The sequence below is a fragment of the Triticum urartu genome, chromosome 7A (assembly GCF_056163025.1).
Source record: "Triticum urartu cultivar PI428250 chromosome 7A, HENAU_Tu73, whole genome shotgun sequence".
Taxonomy (NCBI): Eukaryota; Viridiplantae; Streptophyta; class Magnoliopsida; order Poales; family Poaceae; genus Triticum; species Triticum urartu.
The window spans coordinates 677,682,019-677,699,660 of NC_141879.1; positions in this window are offsets into that span (position 1 = coordinate 677,682,019).

The window sequence follows — 17,642 nt, forward strand, 5'->3', positions numbered from 1 at the left end:
GGGGTTACCACCCCTGACAGTTAAATATATATTGAATAACTAAAGAAGAGAGAAAGGAAGAAAGAAGATCATAAGGATCGATTACAAAAAGGCAGCTAGCCATTGCTCAATTAGGAAGAAAGTAACCTTTCTTTTCTCTATCTATGGGCAACCAAGGGATTTTTTTCTTGAAAACTGCTCGACAGACGTGCCAAGTTAGCTTAAAATCCATTCACTACTTGTGTTTGCCTAGTGGTACCTGCCAGTATTAGCTTACTTGTATTGTTACAAAATTGTTGGACTTGTGGATCAAAATAAATTTAACTTTTCTCGAATGCGCGCGCGCGCACACACACACCAATGCCTACACCTATTCAATTTGTCCCACCAACATGTCAAGTGGATTTTTGATGATGAAAGCAAAAAATGATCTAGATATGATGTTTGGAGCCATAAATAAATCTGAACCTGCCAGTGAGAGTAAATAATATTCATAACTTCAAACCATAAAACGATGGGACGGATCCTATATGGCTTGAGGCTTCGATGTGATACAAATTTTAGAAGCAGAACCGTACAATGATGTTAGTATCACTGTATCAGGTAGTAACTATTTGATGCCCTCCCAAGCAGAACCACTAAATTAAACATCTCAACATTGAACTTTTAGTCACTCTTATAGGACTATTTACATCATATAGTTTCGTGCAATGTAACACATTGTTTGGCTAAACTTAAGGTTATTTATATCCACGTCTGGACCTCCCATTCCCGGCGCCCGAGTGGTTGATTGCTTCTGTTAGTTTGATCTCACTATTAATTAACATAAGGTCCAGTGACACGAAGTTGTTGGGACAGTCGCTTCCACATGACATTAACTATGGCGGTAGATGGTGATGTGAGAAACATCGTCCAGAGAACCAGTAAAAAGAACATGTTTCATATGATCCAATATATTTCTGGTAGTAAATATGTATACAAGTAAAAAGCGAGTATGTCTTATTTATACTTGAATTGTGTCACCGTGTAATATAGATATCCTTGTTGGTAATTGATTTGTAGACTTGTTGCTGCTCACACCAGTCACTAATTCACTGGTAGATATATATCACACTGCTCCTATTAGTCTCAATTTCACTTAAATGATTGTGGAAAATACAAAACATCATTTATATCAACAACATAAAAATGTCCATCAAACATTTATTGGGAACAATATATGATCATTTATTCGCAACATTTAGATTGCATGTGCTAATTGATAATACTAGATATATAATAGACCTTTCTAGCCGGCCCATCACTGCCAAGTGTCCCAAAGCCATCAGTGAGCAAGATTCACTGTTGGGTCTTAGGCTAGTCGTAATGGGAGTATAATAAGCGGTATCATGCATGCCAACTAGACTTTTGGACAATGTGGCACACAATTAAACGGGGAAAGAGAGGATGTGGTATCATATCATGATACCGTATCATATTAAATGTTGTAATACTTTATGTCATACATGGTAATTAATAAGGAAAACTAACATACTAATTTATGATACTATGCATTACGGAAGTAGTATCGATCATATACTACTATCATATGCATGGTACGAGTAAATGATACTCCCTGTTACGACGAACCTTAAGCCGCGCCCCCAACAGGCCCCCCAGGCCACTTTTTCGGCGCCGGCGCCAAAAAAACGGCCCAGTCGCGCCCCCAGAACGCCGAAAATCGCCGGTTCGGACCTTTTTTCCTCCCGGCGGTCACAGGCCGAATCCGGCGCGCTGGGGAGCCGTTGGGGGCTCCGGCGCTAGGGAAAAGCACGCCTGGCCCACACCGACAGGGGAAAAGTCAAGGTTTTCTTCCCCCGACTCGCCTTGCACCCCCCGCGCCCTCGGCCACCACTAGCTATATCCCGGCGACGGCCGCCGCCCTACTCCGCTAGATAGCCATTCCCCGCCAGAAAATAGCAGCACTTCGCCGCGGCAGCCCCTCCCACAGCAGCTGGGCGTTTCCGGCCGCCGTTTCCGGCTGCGGAGGCGCGGTTTAACGGCGGGTACACGCCCACCGAGCGCAAGGTGTTCGGCGTTTTGCCTGCCTCGGCGATGGACTCGGATGAGGAGGAAGAGCTCGCCGCGCTGCTGGAGGAGGAAGCCGCGGCCGACGTCCAGGAAGAAGAGCATCTCATGGTGCTCGCCGCCCTCGCCCAGCTGCTGGCGAGCAGTGAAAAGCTGCGGCGAGGTGGCTCGGCGCCGGGGCGGGTGAAAGCAAAGAACCGGCATCGTCTGCAAGGCTACTGCATGCTCTACTCCGACTACTTCGCCGATGCTCCACTTCATGGCGAGAGAACATTTCGGCGCCGTTATCGGATGAGCCAAAAGCTCTTCCTCAGGATTGTGAATTCCATCCGGGAGTTCGACAACTACTTCAAGTGCAAGATGGATTGCACTGGTGCTCTTGGATTCACCTCCATCCAGAAGTGCACGACAGCGATGAGGATGCTTGCATATGGAGCTCCAAGTGATTCACTCGACGACTATGGGCGCATGGCCGAGTCCACCAGCATAGAGTGTTTCTACAAGTTCTGTCGGGCAGTGGTGGCAGTGTTTGGGCCACAATACTTGAGAACACCCAATGCGGAAGACACTGCTCGGATCCTAGCCCAGAATGCAGCAAGAGGATTTCCTGGGATGCTTGGAAGCATCGACTGCATGCATTGGAAATGGAAGAACTGCCCATTTGGTTGGCAGGGGATGTACAAAGGCGCCAAAGGCGGTTGCAGTGTGGTGCTTGAGGCGGTAGCCACACAGGACCTCTGGATTTGGCACTCCTTCTTTGGTATGCCAGGAACTCACAATGACATCAACATGCTGCAGTGCTCTCCTGTTTTTGCCAAGCTCGTTGAGGGCCGTTCTCCTCCGGTGAACTTCGAGATCAATGGGCACCAATACAACAAGGGGTACTATCTAGCTGACGGCATCTATCCGAGATGGTCGACATTTGTGAAGACGATCTCAAACCCTGTGCCAGGAGGCAAGAACGCCTGGTTTGCGAAAGTTCAGGAGGCTTGCCGGAAGGATGTCGAGCGGGCATTTGGTGTGCTCCAATCTCGATTCGCTGTTGTTCGGTACCCCGCTCTGACCTGGTCGAAAGATCAAATGTGGGAGATCATGACTTGCTGTGTCATCTTGCACAACATGATCATCAAGAGCGAGCAAGAAGACCCAGTGATTGACACTGAACCATACTACAGGCAGGGTCCTCTAGCCGAAGTTGATCACCAGCTACCGGCAACTTGGACTGCCTATCTCAGTATGCGTCAGGAGATCCGAGACCCACAGGTGCATCATCAACTGCAGAAAGATCTAATTGAGCACCTATGGAGGCTCAAGGGGGACACCTCGTGATGAAATACGAGTTTTTATTTGTTGAACAATATAATTTGTGTTGAATTATTTGTTGTTGTAGTATTTTGTTGAAGTATTTGATTTTTCTGTGATGAAATATGTGATAAGAAATAATTGTGTTGATAATTGAACGCCGAGACACGGCGAAACCACGCCGAATATGGGCCTATTCTCGCCCATATGGGTCGTTTATTCGCCGAAATTAGGCTGCAAAGTGGGCCAATTTCGGCGCCTGGGGGCGACGACTAGGCGCAAACCCGCCCCCAGCGCCGAGTGCATCGCCGGCTCGCCCCCAGGGGGCGATTTTTATGCGTCCTGGGGGGGCCAACGGCTGGAGATGCCCTTATGACCTGGCAGTTCCTTACTGGCAGTGATGCCACGCATTACTGTTAGCTAAATCCAAGAGCCTATAGTGACGTTTCACTGCCGGGTGGAGACACACTGACTTAGATCCAGTGCCTTGACAGAGCCCAGGCACTGATGAACAGTGTGGCGCCTTCACTACCTGCACCAATTTTGCTTCTACAAAAGAATGCAAGGATCTGGCCCCTCCACCACATTTTCCTTTGGCTCAGCAGTAGGCGACACCACAGTGTTGGCCTCCAGCAGCATGGGATCCTCATGATCTAGCTCACAACGACTCAGCTTGCTTACGACCGGCTTCCAACTCCACGGCTCGCCCATCGTCATTCAAATTTGTCTCCACTAGCAACCTTTGGCGCGTTGGTGGTGGGCCAGCTAGCGTCTGACACCATGGCCAGTGCAGGCCCAGCTTTGCCACCGGCCGGCCAGCTTCAGTTGGAAAACACTAGGGGATATGATCATATGTTTATGGTTCTAAGGTGGAACGCACTAGGCATGTGATGTATATATATCATGTCGGACTTCTTCTCACTCGATCGTCCACCAACCTGCTTGGTCATTCTTTTCTTCAACATAAAAAACTTTCAAAATAATAATAATAACCAATGACGCCTTCAGGAAAGAATATCTCTGGAGTCCTAATTATCATCGTAGCCGCCGATATGTACGTGCACATGTATGAACTTTTGTAAGTATAAATCTCTCCTAACAGCTAAAGTTTTGGCATTGAATTGGCTGGTGTATGCAACTTAATATGTTGTTTTGATTAATATTTTTTGAAAGATGTTGTTTTGATTAATCTTTCAGCTAATTAACCATGTTCTTGCATGTGCTAGTATGTCCAGTGTGTTCAATGGCGTTTGCATGCAACCCGCCGACTGGATGCCGGCACCCGAGCGGCAATTATAGAGGACCGTGCCTTGGCTTAAGTGATGGTTGCAATCAGACATGCCAAGATGAAAGCTTTCATAACAAGTGGGGCGAGTGTGACTGCGACTTTAAATGCTACTGCTATACATGCTAGTCTGAGATTGTTGCTGTTGCTAGCGCTCCGATACAACCATGAGAGCAAGTACAATAAGCTTATGTAAGCAGGCTATAAGAGTTAAAATATTATTTTTCTGATGGCATGAAGGAGAGAGAAGAGGAGCCGGCTACGGAATAAGAGACAGCTGCAGCACGTGCTCCTAGGTACTATGTAAGAGTGAGAAGTGGGCCATGTATTAATAAAGTAGCACAACTTTATGCCTAACTATTATACTTACCTGCTATAAACTTGGCTATAGATGACATGGCAACGTCATATAGCCATCAGCTGGCTGTACTATTAACCATGCTCTGATGCAATGATCCCAGCCAAACATTTCTTAAAAATAAATTACCCTTTACTGTTCCCGGCTCTTATGTACTCCTCCTTCCTTGAAAGAGTGTACTTCCAACTTTGTTGGAGGCTCAAATTATCTTAAAGTTTGACCGAGTTTCTGCAAAAATATACCAATTTTTTATACCAAATAGGTAGATAGTGAAAATATATTTTATCATGAATCTAATGCTACTAATTTGATGGCATAAACGTTGTTGTATTATTGTATAAATATGGTCAAACATAAAAAGGTTTGACATTCAAACAAAGTTGGAAGTACACTCTTTCAAGGACGGACTCTCCATACTAAAAAATAAAGTTGTTTTAGGGTGAGATTCCTTTCAGATATGAAGGTGTTTTACTTGCACAAACCATATTTTGGACGAGGTTACCCTTGCCCGATCGTTTCGTATCCTGTCAGCTGTCATCAAGTCCTAATGTAACATTAATCGTGCCTCGCGCCGTATTGATAGAGAGAGTCCCTTGTGCCGCGCATGGAGGCCAGGAAGCGACGCATGGATGTCGTCGCGCCGTCGGGCGTCATGGCGAAGTCCGTCGAGCCAGACTCCATCGCGCCAAAGATCGTCGTCTCGCCAAACCCATCGCTGGAGTCCGTCGAGGAATACTCATTCATGCCATAGATCGTCGTCTCACCAAACCCATTGCCTTCCTCCTTGCCGGTGTTCATCTGTCTCGTTCGTGCTACAGCTACAGCACAGGCGCAGGGTTGCCGATGCAGATACATGCATAGCCTACATAACCTGGAAAGCTAAGTCGCTAGAGCAGATCCCGGCATACGGCAAGCTAAGTCGCTGAATCAGATTAGTATTTGTTTGATCAAGATTAACGGGATGTTTGGTTCGGATGATTGTAAGGTAAGTTATTTACAGAGGATAATAGATGTCGTTGGATAGTGTTTGTTCTAAGCCTTGTGTAATTGGATCACGCGGTAACAGATACCCGACTTCACAAAAGCGACAACGCTCGAACCGCGACACTTTCAATCATGCCTGCACATAACAATCTTGTCGCATAGATGATCTCAGGATCATCTTGCATAAGATTTCAACCACAACTGACATGAATTAGAGCAAGCACACCTTCAGTAATAAATATGTTAAACATAGTAGACTTGTATTTGTTGGAGATAGCACTAGGGCTTCTTCTTCTTCTTCTTCTTCTTCTCTGGTTTGCTCCTGCTTCTTGCGAAAGGAGCTGGAGAACCCTTCAAGTCGTGGCTGTGCTGGCTGGGATTGGGCAACTAAAGGTGATATGCATGTGCATCCATTATCACTTAGTGTCTCATAGGGACTTCTCTTATATATTTTATAAGCACAGTGCCATAGGGGGACCCACCTGTCAGATGATATTTGTGTGTGCTCCCCCAATCAGGGCAAAACGTCATACTGTAGAAATTATATAGCTACTGTTGATGCACTGTAGCAACCTTAATAATTGATCTTAATTGACCTAGGTTTAGCCTAGATAAAAAAACATCCAACAATCTCCCCCGTGATTGTAAGGCTAAACTTATAAGCCCACTTCTTAATAAAATGGCATACGAGATAAAAGGATTGCAATAGTCCATTAGTACCGCATAACCCAGTTACTACAATATACCACGTCATCTTGAAATGGAACTTCTTTAACTTAGGAGCTCCATGAACTTAATTCTTACTTGAAAAACTTATGAGCTCATCCCTTTGCTGGAACTTATACGGAGCCAATAAAATACAATGGTCAATTAAGTACCATTGATCTAACTAACAACAGTACATCATTCCATCAAAGGAACAAACCCCTTTAGGTTTGTGGGGAGATGGTGTTGCAGTGGTCCCAAGAGTGCAGTTTCTCTTCATATATTCTTGTGCATATCCTCATGTGCACGCTTTTGAAAAAAAAAGAGAAATATGTTTTGTTTCCAGAATCATAATTTGACCCTTAATAGTAGGCCGCCATTTATTCTTTATGTCGGCAACATTAGAAGGCAAGCCTCTTTAAAAAAATATGATACTTAGCTTTAATTTCTTTAGCATAACACTTAAGCATCAAGAAATTAATCTTATATAATGCTCAACACTTATGCCTTATATTTAATACTTGTCTGTTGAGCCTTAAAACTTAATTCATCAAGGCGTTGAACATGTTTGATTCTGGAATTAATCTTTCACGATGCCCTAGGTCTGATAGATATCTTTTGACATGTTACTCGTATAATCTGCACTCTTACATAATGAGTCCCGAGATAAATAATCTAAAAAAACTCCTCATTCTTTAAATTCATATGGATCAAGGACATGAATCCATATCTCAAAAATTTAGGGATCAAAGCATGTCATGACTTCAGTTTGCATCTTTAACGATGCTTTAAGGAGATTGGGCAGAGCCATTCAAAAATATGGCTCCCCGCAATGTTGAAACTTTTGTGGATAAAACTTTTGCAAATGCACACCTTGCCAAATATCTTAGCGGTCCAAAACTTGGTGGTTACCGTTATACTTAAATGCGAGCATGCAATCCCTTAGTGTGATTTATCACACACATCATTCCTTTAGTGTTTATGCCAACAAGGCAAAGCTTTTCTTAATAATTTTCAGGGGTCCAGTCCTGGACTTATGTCTATCAGTTATTCCGGTCTCATAAACTTAAAAGGGCACATAATAACATAAGCATTAGTGACAACATGAGAAAAACTTATCTCCATTTGAGGGAGTGAACATAAATCTTCAGAATGAACTTTAATACTCCCCTTTATGGACCAAGCTTAGTGAATCTTTAAAATGCAAAGAACATCACTAAGATTAATTTAGTAGCCCAAGGAAAGACCTCAGGTCTTATGCAATATACCTACTGCTTATTTTAAACATAATATCGACTAATCATAAATGCCTTAGTAAACATATTTCTTATTGACCTTTGTACCACTGTCAGGTACTCATTGTCTCAAAATTAGTTAATCATCATGACTGATTCCTTATTATGCAAAGGAAAAACCTTTATGTAATTTCCATCTCTAAAATCTTAAGTTTGATAACCATATATCATCTTTTCATCATTTATTTTCTCAAACTCCCATTCACATTAAATCTTTTTCAATAAGTCTTTTAACAAGATATGTTGTTTGGAACTTAAGAAGAATTTTGCCAAGAATTACCTTGGCTATCTAGGAGTTAGGAATAGCTCCTCTTTTGGTGTAATCAATGGAGCTCATAATTGTCATAAAGCCCTTAGGATTTAACTACTCTTGTCAGTGTCAAAACCGGCAGATCTCGGGTAGGGGGTCCCGAACTGTGCGTCTAGGCGGATGGTAACAGGAGACAAGGGACACGAAGTTTTACCCAGGTTCGGGCCCTCTTGATGGAGGTAAAACCCTACGTCCTGCTTGATTAATATTGATGATATGGGTAGTACAAGAGTAGATCTACCACGAGATCAAGGAGGCTAAACCCTAGAAGCTAGCCTATGGTATGATTGTCGTATGTTGGAGTTGTCCTACGGACTAAAACCCTCCGGTTTATATAGACACCGGAGAGGGCTAGGGTTACACAAAGTCGGTTACAATGGTAGGAGATCTGAATATCCGCATCGCCAAGCTTGTCTTCCACGCCAAGGAGAGTCCCATCCGGACACGGGACGAAGTCTTCAATCTTGTATCTTCATAGTCCTAGGTGGAGCATCGGCAATGGCGGACGGCGAGCTTCGGCCAAGGTGGGAAAGCTAGCTAGGGGGCGTACGAGGCCAGGGGATTAGAGGGGTCTTTACCATGGGCTCACCAGGGTTTGAATGGAGAGGAAGGAGAGGGCGGGGACGCTCCGTAGTCGGCGAATTTGAGGACGATGTCCGACGGCCAAGGCGGCAAAGACGGCGATGGTGGCGCAGCTGCAGGGCATCCGGGGACTCAATCTCCGGCGTGGAGATGCGGTGCTCGTCTGCGGTGCTTAAGGCCACGGTGGTTTGGCACGGGAACGGCGATGGGCGCACTGGCGGCAACGGTGGCCGGCGGTTTCTCTCGGGGCTGCTCGAATTTGGCGCTAGGGGAGAGGCAGAGAGCCAGAGAGGAGTGGGGAAGGAGGGAGGAGGCTGCACGAAGTCTCCAGGCGCAGATAGGCTCGAGGGGAGGCCGCCAACACGAAGCAGGAGGTGGAGGCCTCCGCGGGTGCGCGCGTCGACACGGCGTCGTCCTCCTGGCAGAAGCTAGGAGACGACTGGCAAGGTGGGTTGGTGCCTTGGTGGGCTGGGCCAACAGCTGGGCCGCCAGGTAAGGTCCAGGTAGGTTACAGGTAAACTCTCTTTTCCTTTTGTTTCAGTTTTCTATTTCTTTTATTCTGTTTTGAATTAGTAAAAATACTAATCCATTTTGTAAAATCCTGAAAATAATTGTGGGCAGTGTTTGGATTATTTCCAACAACCCCAATTGTTTTCAGAAGTATTGAAGCATTTAAAATATTTATAGACATTAAATGCTCCAATTCAAATACAATATGATTTAATCCAAAAATCCAGGAATGACCTATAATTATGTTCATCATTTTTGGCAGAGGTTTTCACCTTTATCATAAATCACGAACATTTCCAAAGGGCATTCTGGGTCATTGAAAAATATTTTATTTGAACCTATTTGAATTTCATTTGGTGCTAGGGTTCACCAATCCCCATTTCAAATTTAATTGAAAAATAAACATGATGCATGGATGCTTTAAGGAAACTAATGGCAAGCAAAATCTAGGGCTGTGACAACTCACCGCCACTAAAACAAGAATCTCGCCCCGAGATTCAAGACGTGAGGTGAGAAGACAGAGGGGACACGGAACTGACACGGTCTTCACGATCCATGTTGCACTTCATAAGAACGTTGATTCGATCATCATCTTTGATCATGACATCCTTACCCTCGAGAACTTCATCCAACATGGCGGCAAGAGAGCAAGACAACCTCACAAGAATGGATCATCGATCTTAATGAACACAAGATCAACTCACGGAATGAGACGTAGAAACATCCCTTGAGCTAAGACGCAAAACACATATCAGAGATGATGGATGGGAAACATATGACAAAGGTTCAAATTGGTAGGCGACAATTCCATGCTGGAGTGGGATAGTGCAAGGTTTCGAAGTAGCAAGGAGATAATTGCCATGATACCATAACGAGACATCTTAAGGAAGGTGACTCGCAGAAATATTCCCTTAAGTGACAAAAAGAATTACTTTTGATTCAGAGACCATTGAAACTCTTTATACCGGCCTAAGGCAATTTACGAACAATCATTTGACGGAGTTCGGGAGAACGACACACTCGGTCTAGAATGGATGATGTGAACTACCTTGTTGAAGACAACGCAAGGGATGATTTTGCTTGCGCGTGCTCTCAAGAACTTGAGCATTTCCATATTCATCAAGGTTCTACCAACATCCGTGTCGAAGATCCTGGCATCAAATCTTACTAGCATGATGAATAGTGATGGACAATGCGGATACAAAGGAAGATAACACCTTCTCAGACTTCCCCTTAGCGAGGCTAAGGAAACAAAATCTGGATGATCGACCGAGAGACATTTAGCACTCCGCTTCTAATGTTCTCCTTGATGTGCTAGCGTAATCCATTCATAGATATGGTTTGATATCTAGGACATCAAGTAAAAGGTCGGACTTCGGGAACACAAAAATCCATAAGGAACAACTATTGGAATAATCCTACGAAATCCTTATGGGGAGGTGGTCAACTTTCTCATCAAGATACTACAATAATAAGTCCTCCGGCCGGGTGTGTTGGCCACGACATCCACTGTACCGGGTTACAGAGAGACCAATATTATAGTTCTTGAGAAACGTCCCAACCATCATATCTGCCTGAGATTCAGATCTAGTTGGTGTCGGGATATTCCAGACTCATCAAGTCTAGAAAGAAAAATGAAAGTTTGCAACACAATTCGACGAGATGACGTTGCGAGATTCTCGAGAAATGAACTACGATAGCAAGCTCCAAAACACGAGCTGGTTTTGCTACAAACTTGTGAACACACTATCCAAGACAAGCATGACCACGTAGTAGTCTTATAATAAAACACTACCGTGTTCAAGTGGGGAACCATCATCGGGGATATTGAAGTCTTGTGCATTACCATGGATTAGCACTTAACTCCTTTTCCTAGAACAAATCAGTCAGTGGCTTGGTGTGCTAGGGAATACATATGGAGTGGAGGTAATTAATCTACCAAACCATATAATACATTCGCACATGCATAACTAACTTGGGATGGTACCAGAGGAAACAAAACAATCTTTCTCGAACTTATGGCAGCAACTTGCTCCAAATGCACATGAATTTGAGGAAGTCACTTCTTCCATCCAAGCATAAGCTTCATGAACGGAACACGAAGGCATTGCTTACAAAGTTCCCAATGCTAGGTTGATGTTCAACATGAATCATGGGGGAGACAAAATGCTGCTGATGGGTTCAACATCAACTCATCGGAATTTCCATATCACTGGACTTCCACCATCATGTGAACACGGTGATAGCATTGGTCAGACCAAAAGATGTAATAGTGTATGCTCGAGGGATGGACCACGAGTAAGACAACATTACGAACATCGTTGGTTCTGATTTGACTTGAGGATAGCCCATACTCAAGTCAAAGTTTTGACAAGACAGATAGATCCAACAACTGATCATGAGGACCAATTGATGAAGATATCATCTTTCTTCAACACACACACAACACACAAGGATATCCCTTTGGAGATGAACTAAGCGGGACAAGCTTTCATCTTCCAACTCTCCAAGTTGTTCTCTAGCTCAACCAACTAGCTCAGGGATATCCTACACAGGTTCTTGGAGAAGGGTGGTTTATAAGAAAACCAACTTGATCACGAACTCAACATAGCGGTCAGGTGACAACCTGGTAACACTTCCGAGAAGACATTCGGAAAATCACGAACCACCGATATGTTATTAAGCTCGGGAACAATCCTGCTTCTCAAGGCAAGATGACATGATCATAAGAGCAAGGGATTCAATCCTAACACAAAGAACGAAGAGTGCACCGGAAATAAGGACTAGGTAGCACGATCAATCTTAGGATGATGATTCAATAACCAACACGCTAAGAATGAGAGTATTGTCCATTATCTACCAAGCAACGGAGTTGCTAGGAGTATTGATTTCGCACATCACAGTACACTTGTCGGCACTCCGGTTACAATGACACGGAACCGAGGAAAGAACAATGATGGCAAGAAGTATTACTGCGTCAAGAATTCATAAGAGGTGGTGCAATTTTCATGACACTCCTGACATAAACATGGTAACACTCCAAGGTAGAGCAAAGAAAAAGCTGGATTGGCATTTTGATCTGCGGAATACAATTGTTTTGACCCAATCCTAGATATGGATGAGGTACTGGAGTTTGTTTCTCCTAGTCATTCTGGAATAGAATGGCTTAACGTACCACAAGAATAAGAAGCATCGATAACACGGATGCACAATTACTCCTGACTATCAATTGATAGACGACGGTCGGAATACAAATGAAGAGGGACAACTCAAGAGGACATATATCTTTCTGAGTTGTGGATGCATAGATTAATATGTTGAACCAAGTTCAACAGGTTTCTTCCAGATAACCCATGCAGGAAGGTAGAACTGGCGGAATCACAATTATAAATGCAGAACTCCTCAAGAGTACTCTGATTGTGAGCTTTTGGTTCAACAAACTTCTGCCATAAGTGGTTCATAGTATTTTGAAGAAGGAAATACCACGGACTTCGAGGACTGATGCAAAGGTTACTAATATCCTAAAGGAACGAGCAAACACTATCAACATGAAGTAAGTAGGGTGAATCTCGGGTTCAAAAACCCAGGAATAGAATGCCTACTAACTAATAGCATCACGGGATGCTTTCGAGAATGATGGCCAGAATCATCACACTGGGAACACAATACATGGCTAGATTTACTAGGTGATCCTCTAAGACACCTAGGGTCATAATACTAGCTCCAACCTATATGTCGAGGCAACAGAGTGCCTCAACTCACCGATTAGTATGGTTAATCTGGCCTAAAGGAACGTCGGTAACGGAAGAAGGAATTTGCAAATGCATCAGACTAGTTAGAAACCTGGGATGACTCGGACAGCATAACGGCTGTAAATGCTCAAAAAGATTTCAGACATCCTGCAAAATGGTGGCATAACCACTCAATACACAATATCAAGGTTCTGAGGCCAGCTATGAACATATGGAAGTAGTAGGAACTGAACTGAGGCTTGAACTCAACAATCCTAGGCAACTACGGTTTAGTAACACGTCATCCTGAGAGATAGAAGAGAAGCCTAGTTCTTAACCCCGTAGAAAAGATAAGATGACTCAGATCAGAAGGTCATGAGGATAAGGAGTAAAAGAGCCTTACGTTCCCATCCACAATCAATTCCCTTGTATAACTAAAGCATTTCTAGACACAACTTCGACCGGTTTGGCTTGGTAATCCTACAGGCAGTCAGGCTCTGATACCAAAGCTGTCAGGACCCCGATTCCAAGTCACATCGATCTAGCCGGTAACACCTCATATCACTTTGCGGCCTCACGCACGGTATTCCCACAGGTGTCGCCTTACCATGGCCCGGGACCGTTTGCGCCTTTTGGCTCACGTATATGATAGTGTCTCTAGCATCCATATGACAAAGAACCCGGGCCGACATGGCTAGTCGTGAACCCAAAGCGGCACTAACCCATGGGGACAGGCATATATGAATCAACCTCGTGCATGTCGGTCAACAGCATGTGAATCCAGGCTGTAGCACTGGGCTAACAGGACTCCGATAACCCGGGTTGTAGCAGGCTAGGCAGGACTCCGGATGTCACCGCGTGACATTTCCCCAAAGGGACAGACACAGGAACAAAGTGAAACACATGCCGGCCAGTCAAGTGTCCTGAGCAGTAGTGCTGGTCTAGCAGGACTCCGGTGAACCGGGCTGTAGCGGACTACTATGGCTCATGGAAGCACAAGACTACATTTCCCCATAAGAGAGGCTACCAAGGATAAACAACTAGGTTGTCGGATCCCACTCATACCAAGCATTTCAATCATACACACAATATGCCTGATATGAGTACATACAACATGGCATCACAACAAGACTCTACGACTCAAGTATTAATTCATTAGGCTCCGAGGAGCGAGAAATTACAAACATGGGTCTCATGACCCAACAAACATAGCATACAAGTCAAAGCACACGCGGAAGCTTAACATGTCTGAGTACAGACATCTATAAATGAAAAAGGCTGAGAAGCCTGACTATCTACCAGATCCTGCCGAGGGCGCAAGATCGTAGCTGAGGTATCAAGCTAACGTCGAAGTCCACGCAGAACTACTAGTGAGACTGAAGTCTCTCTGCAAAACATAAAATAAGCAAACGTGAGTACAAATGTACCTAGCAAGACTTACATCAGAACTATCTACATATGCATCGGTATCAACAAAGGGGGTGGTGGAGTTTAACTGTAGCAAGCCAGCTTTGACTCAGTGGCTAACCTGAACTACGACTGCAAGTAACTCTTTTGAGGTGGCGCACACGAGTCCACAATTCCACCATATCAATACACCACTATGGATCCGCTCCCGTCTTCCTACGAGAATGCCATCCATAGAACTCATGCTTATCTTGCGCATTTTAGAGTATCCACTTTCACTTGTCTATGAACTATGCAAGGGGTCCAAGTTTCCATATCCGAGGAATCCAGCTATTCGAATAGATAATGATAACCCTGCAGGGGTGTACTTCTTCACACACGCTCTCGCCACTTATAGCCCTGTACACGTCATGTACCTCGGCAACCTTCAAGCGGAAGCCGGGCGAGGGAGTCAGCCACGACCTGACTAACCAACAAGTCTCTCGTCCAGGTTTATCGCCTATTCGGGTTCCATCCGCAAGGAGATCCGGCCGAGGTGTCGCTCACGGCCCCAAATGATGTGAGCAGGGTTCCCAAGCCCACCATCCGGGTGCCACTTGGTACACCGTGCCACGGTGCCTAGTCTGTCCCAAGCCCACCTATACCGGGTGCCACTTGGTAGACTACTAACACTACCTACAAACACCAGAAACTAGTTGCAACTCCTGGACAGAGATCGAGTTGATTAATAAGCCGAGAGGGGCCGAGTTGCCGGAACCCAATGTGTTGTAGTAACTGTTCATGGATCACAAACACAGGACTCAGTGATGTTTTTAAATCACTTTTATACAAAAATATCTTTTATTCATGAAATATTTTGAGCTCTACACTCAATTTTTCTTCTCTGGTCCAGAGTGCAATTTTGCACTACAACCCATCTAAATATTTCTTTCTAGCCTCCACCAAAATTATGGGATGTTGGTAGTAGCATATGATTCAACATTATGCAAAAACCTAGTGCTGTTCTTTGAAAATTTTGAGTGAATCAACCTCTTTTCCCTTCTGGTCCAGCCTTGGGATTTCTACTACAACCCTATTTATTTTTGCTCCAGTGACCTTGTGCCTTCTCCTACTTGTAGACAGCCCTACCAAACCCCTAAGTCCAGGAGCATGCACCCATTGGATCATTTTTGGTTCATGAAATAATGCCATTTATCTCCTGTCCAGAATTGTAGTTTTTCAAAGCTTGCACTAACAAGTTTGTGCTTTTCACAAACTAACCTCACCACCCTCTTATTCATCTAAAGAGACCACCATCTGGAGTTTTTGGCCAATCCAAGACCTGCCTAAGTGCCCTTAGCATTTTGTCAAACACCTTACGGGCATGATCTGTTTTGACATGAATTTTGGCATTGCACTGTGAGCTTGCACCTTTGATCAAACCAACTTGTCCATTAGGCTCCCAGTTACTCCTAACCTGGGTCTGTTAAGTGCCAACCTCACCCAAGCCCTGTAGCAGGCCCTGGCATTACGACGAGCACGTCCCGTGCACGGCCAGAGCGCGAGCAGAGCGTGCGTTTGGCACGCGTTTTGCATGTGCCGCGCCCGAGCCGACGCGTCGCGCCCCTGGCCTTGCCACCACTGCAGAGCCACGCCACTCGCTCCCTTCTCACCGCATCACGCCAAGCCGCCCCTCGCCACGTCCCCGGCAAGCCAAGAGCTAGCCAGCATGGCCGCCCGACAGCCCCTGCTCATGTCGGCACCGCCAAGCCTCTCCCGCTCGCCAGCTCGCCCCTGGAGCAGTGCCCGCTTGTCCGCTAGCTCCTGCCGCCATCCCCAGCCCCGCCACGTTGCCCTGCAAGCTACAGAACGTCTGTCGCCGGCAGCCTTATCCACCGCCGCGGAACAGACCTCGTTACGCTATAAAAGGAGGCCCCCGAGCTCGTCCGAGCACTCAGGCGACCTCAGGCCACCCCCATGGCACCCCCACAGCCAGCAATCGTCGGGGGAAAGCCGTCTTCCCCAACTCCGGCCGGTTCGACCGCCGCCGCATCCCAGCTCCATTCACCGCAACCAGAGCCCCTCCCGTCCGTCCAACGCCACCAAATGACTCCACTTCGACTTGCGGAGCCGCCCAGCTACTCAAACCCGACCGGGAGCCACCATAGTTCAAACGCCCAAAACTCCCTAAGCCACCGGCCGCCGCGAAGCTCGCCGCTGGCGATTCCCTCCACCCCCTACGACCCTACAACCACCGGGAGGACCGCCTAGGAGTGGCGGATCCATCCCTGCATTCAGATGCCCGCGAAGAACCGCCGTTCGCCGGCGACGATCGCCGGATATACCGCCTCCTCTCGGGGCAGAGGAAGAGGAGGGAGGTCGACTAGTCAAACCTGACCAGTGGGTCCCCCGGGCCCACTGTCAGTGACTCACGCGCTAGCCACGCTGGATAAGTGGAGGCGTAAAGGCTCAAGTACGCCTTCTCTGTGCGAAAGCGTAATCCCGTTCGAAGCGCTTTCTTTTCTGTTTTATTTAAATAACAGATTTGACCAGAACTTTGACTATCTATAACTCTTTGAATATAACTCCAAATGAATTGATTCTTTTTCCTACATCTCTCAAATTCTGTCTAGTTTATTTTAAGATTTATTTGAAAATTTTCCAAACAACTTTTTTGTACTGTTTTTGAAATATGTGTTATTTGCATATTTTTGAAAATAGGACTTTTGGAGAAAGGAAGAAAACTTTCAAAAGTTTTGGAGAACACCCCACCTCTCCACACCTTTAAGGCAAGCATTCTGAACCCCGGAATAATAATTTTGGTGTGATAGTTGACACATTTATAACACCACCTTATATCGGAGAACTTGTTATTTCATGTGATATGATCATTTGCATGAAGGCATATTAGTGATTTCCTTGCTGTTGGAAATGAATATACTTGTGATGGTAATCACCCTCATGTGCCTTGCATGCATGCCGGAAAGGAATCCGGGAAAGCCTCTGCCTTGGGTAGGAGTGAGCTTGTCGCCGGTCCCCGTCGGGACGGTTATGTCCGGTATGGCATGGTAAGGTATATTGAGTGGTGATTTTGTTGGTTGATATATTTTTGTTATACATGTCATGCAGGGAATTTATAAACCTCCTG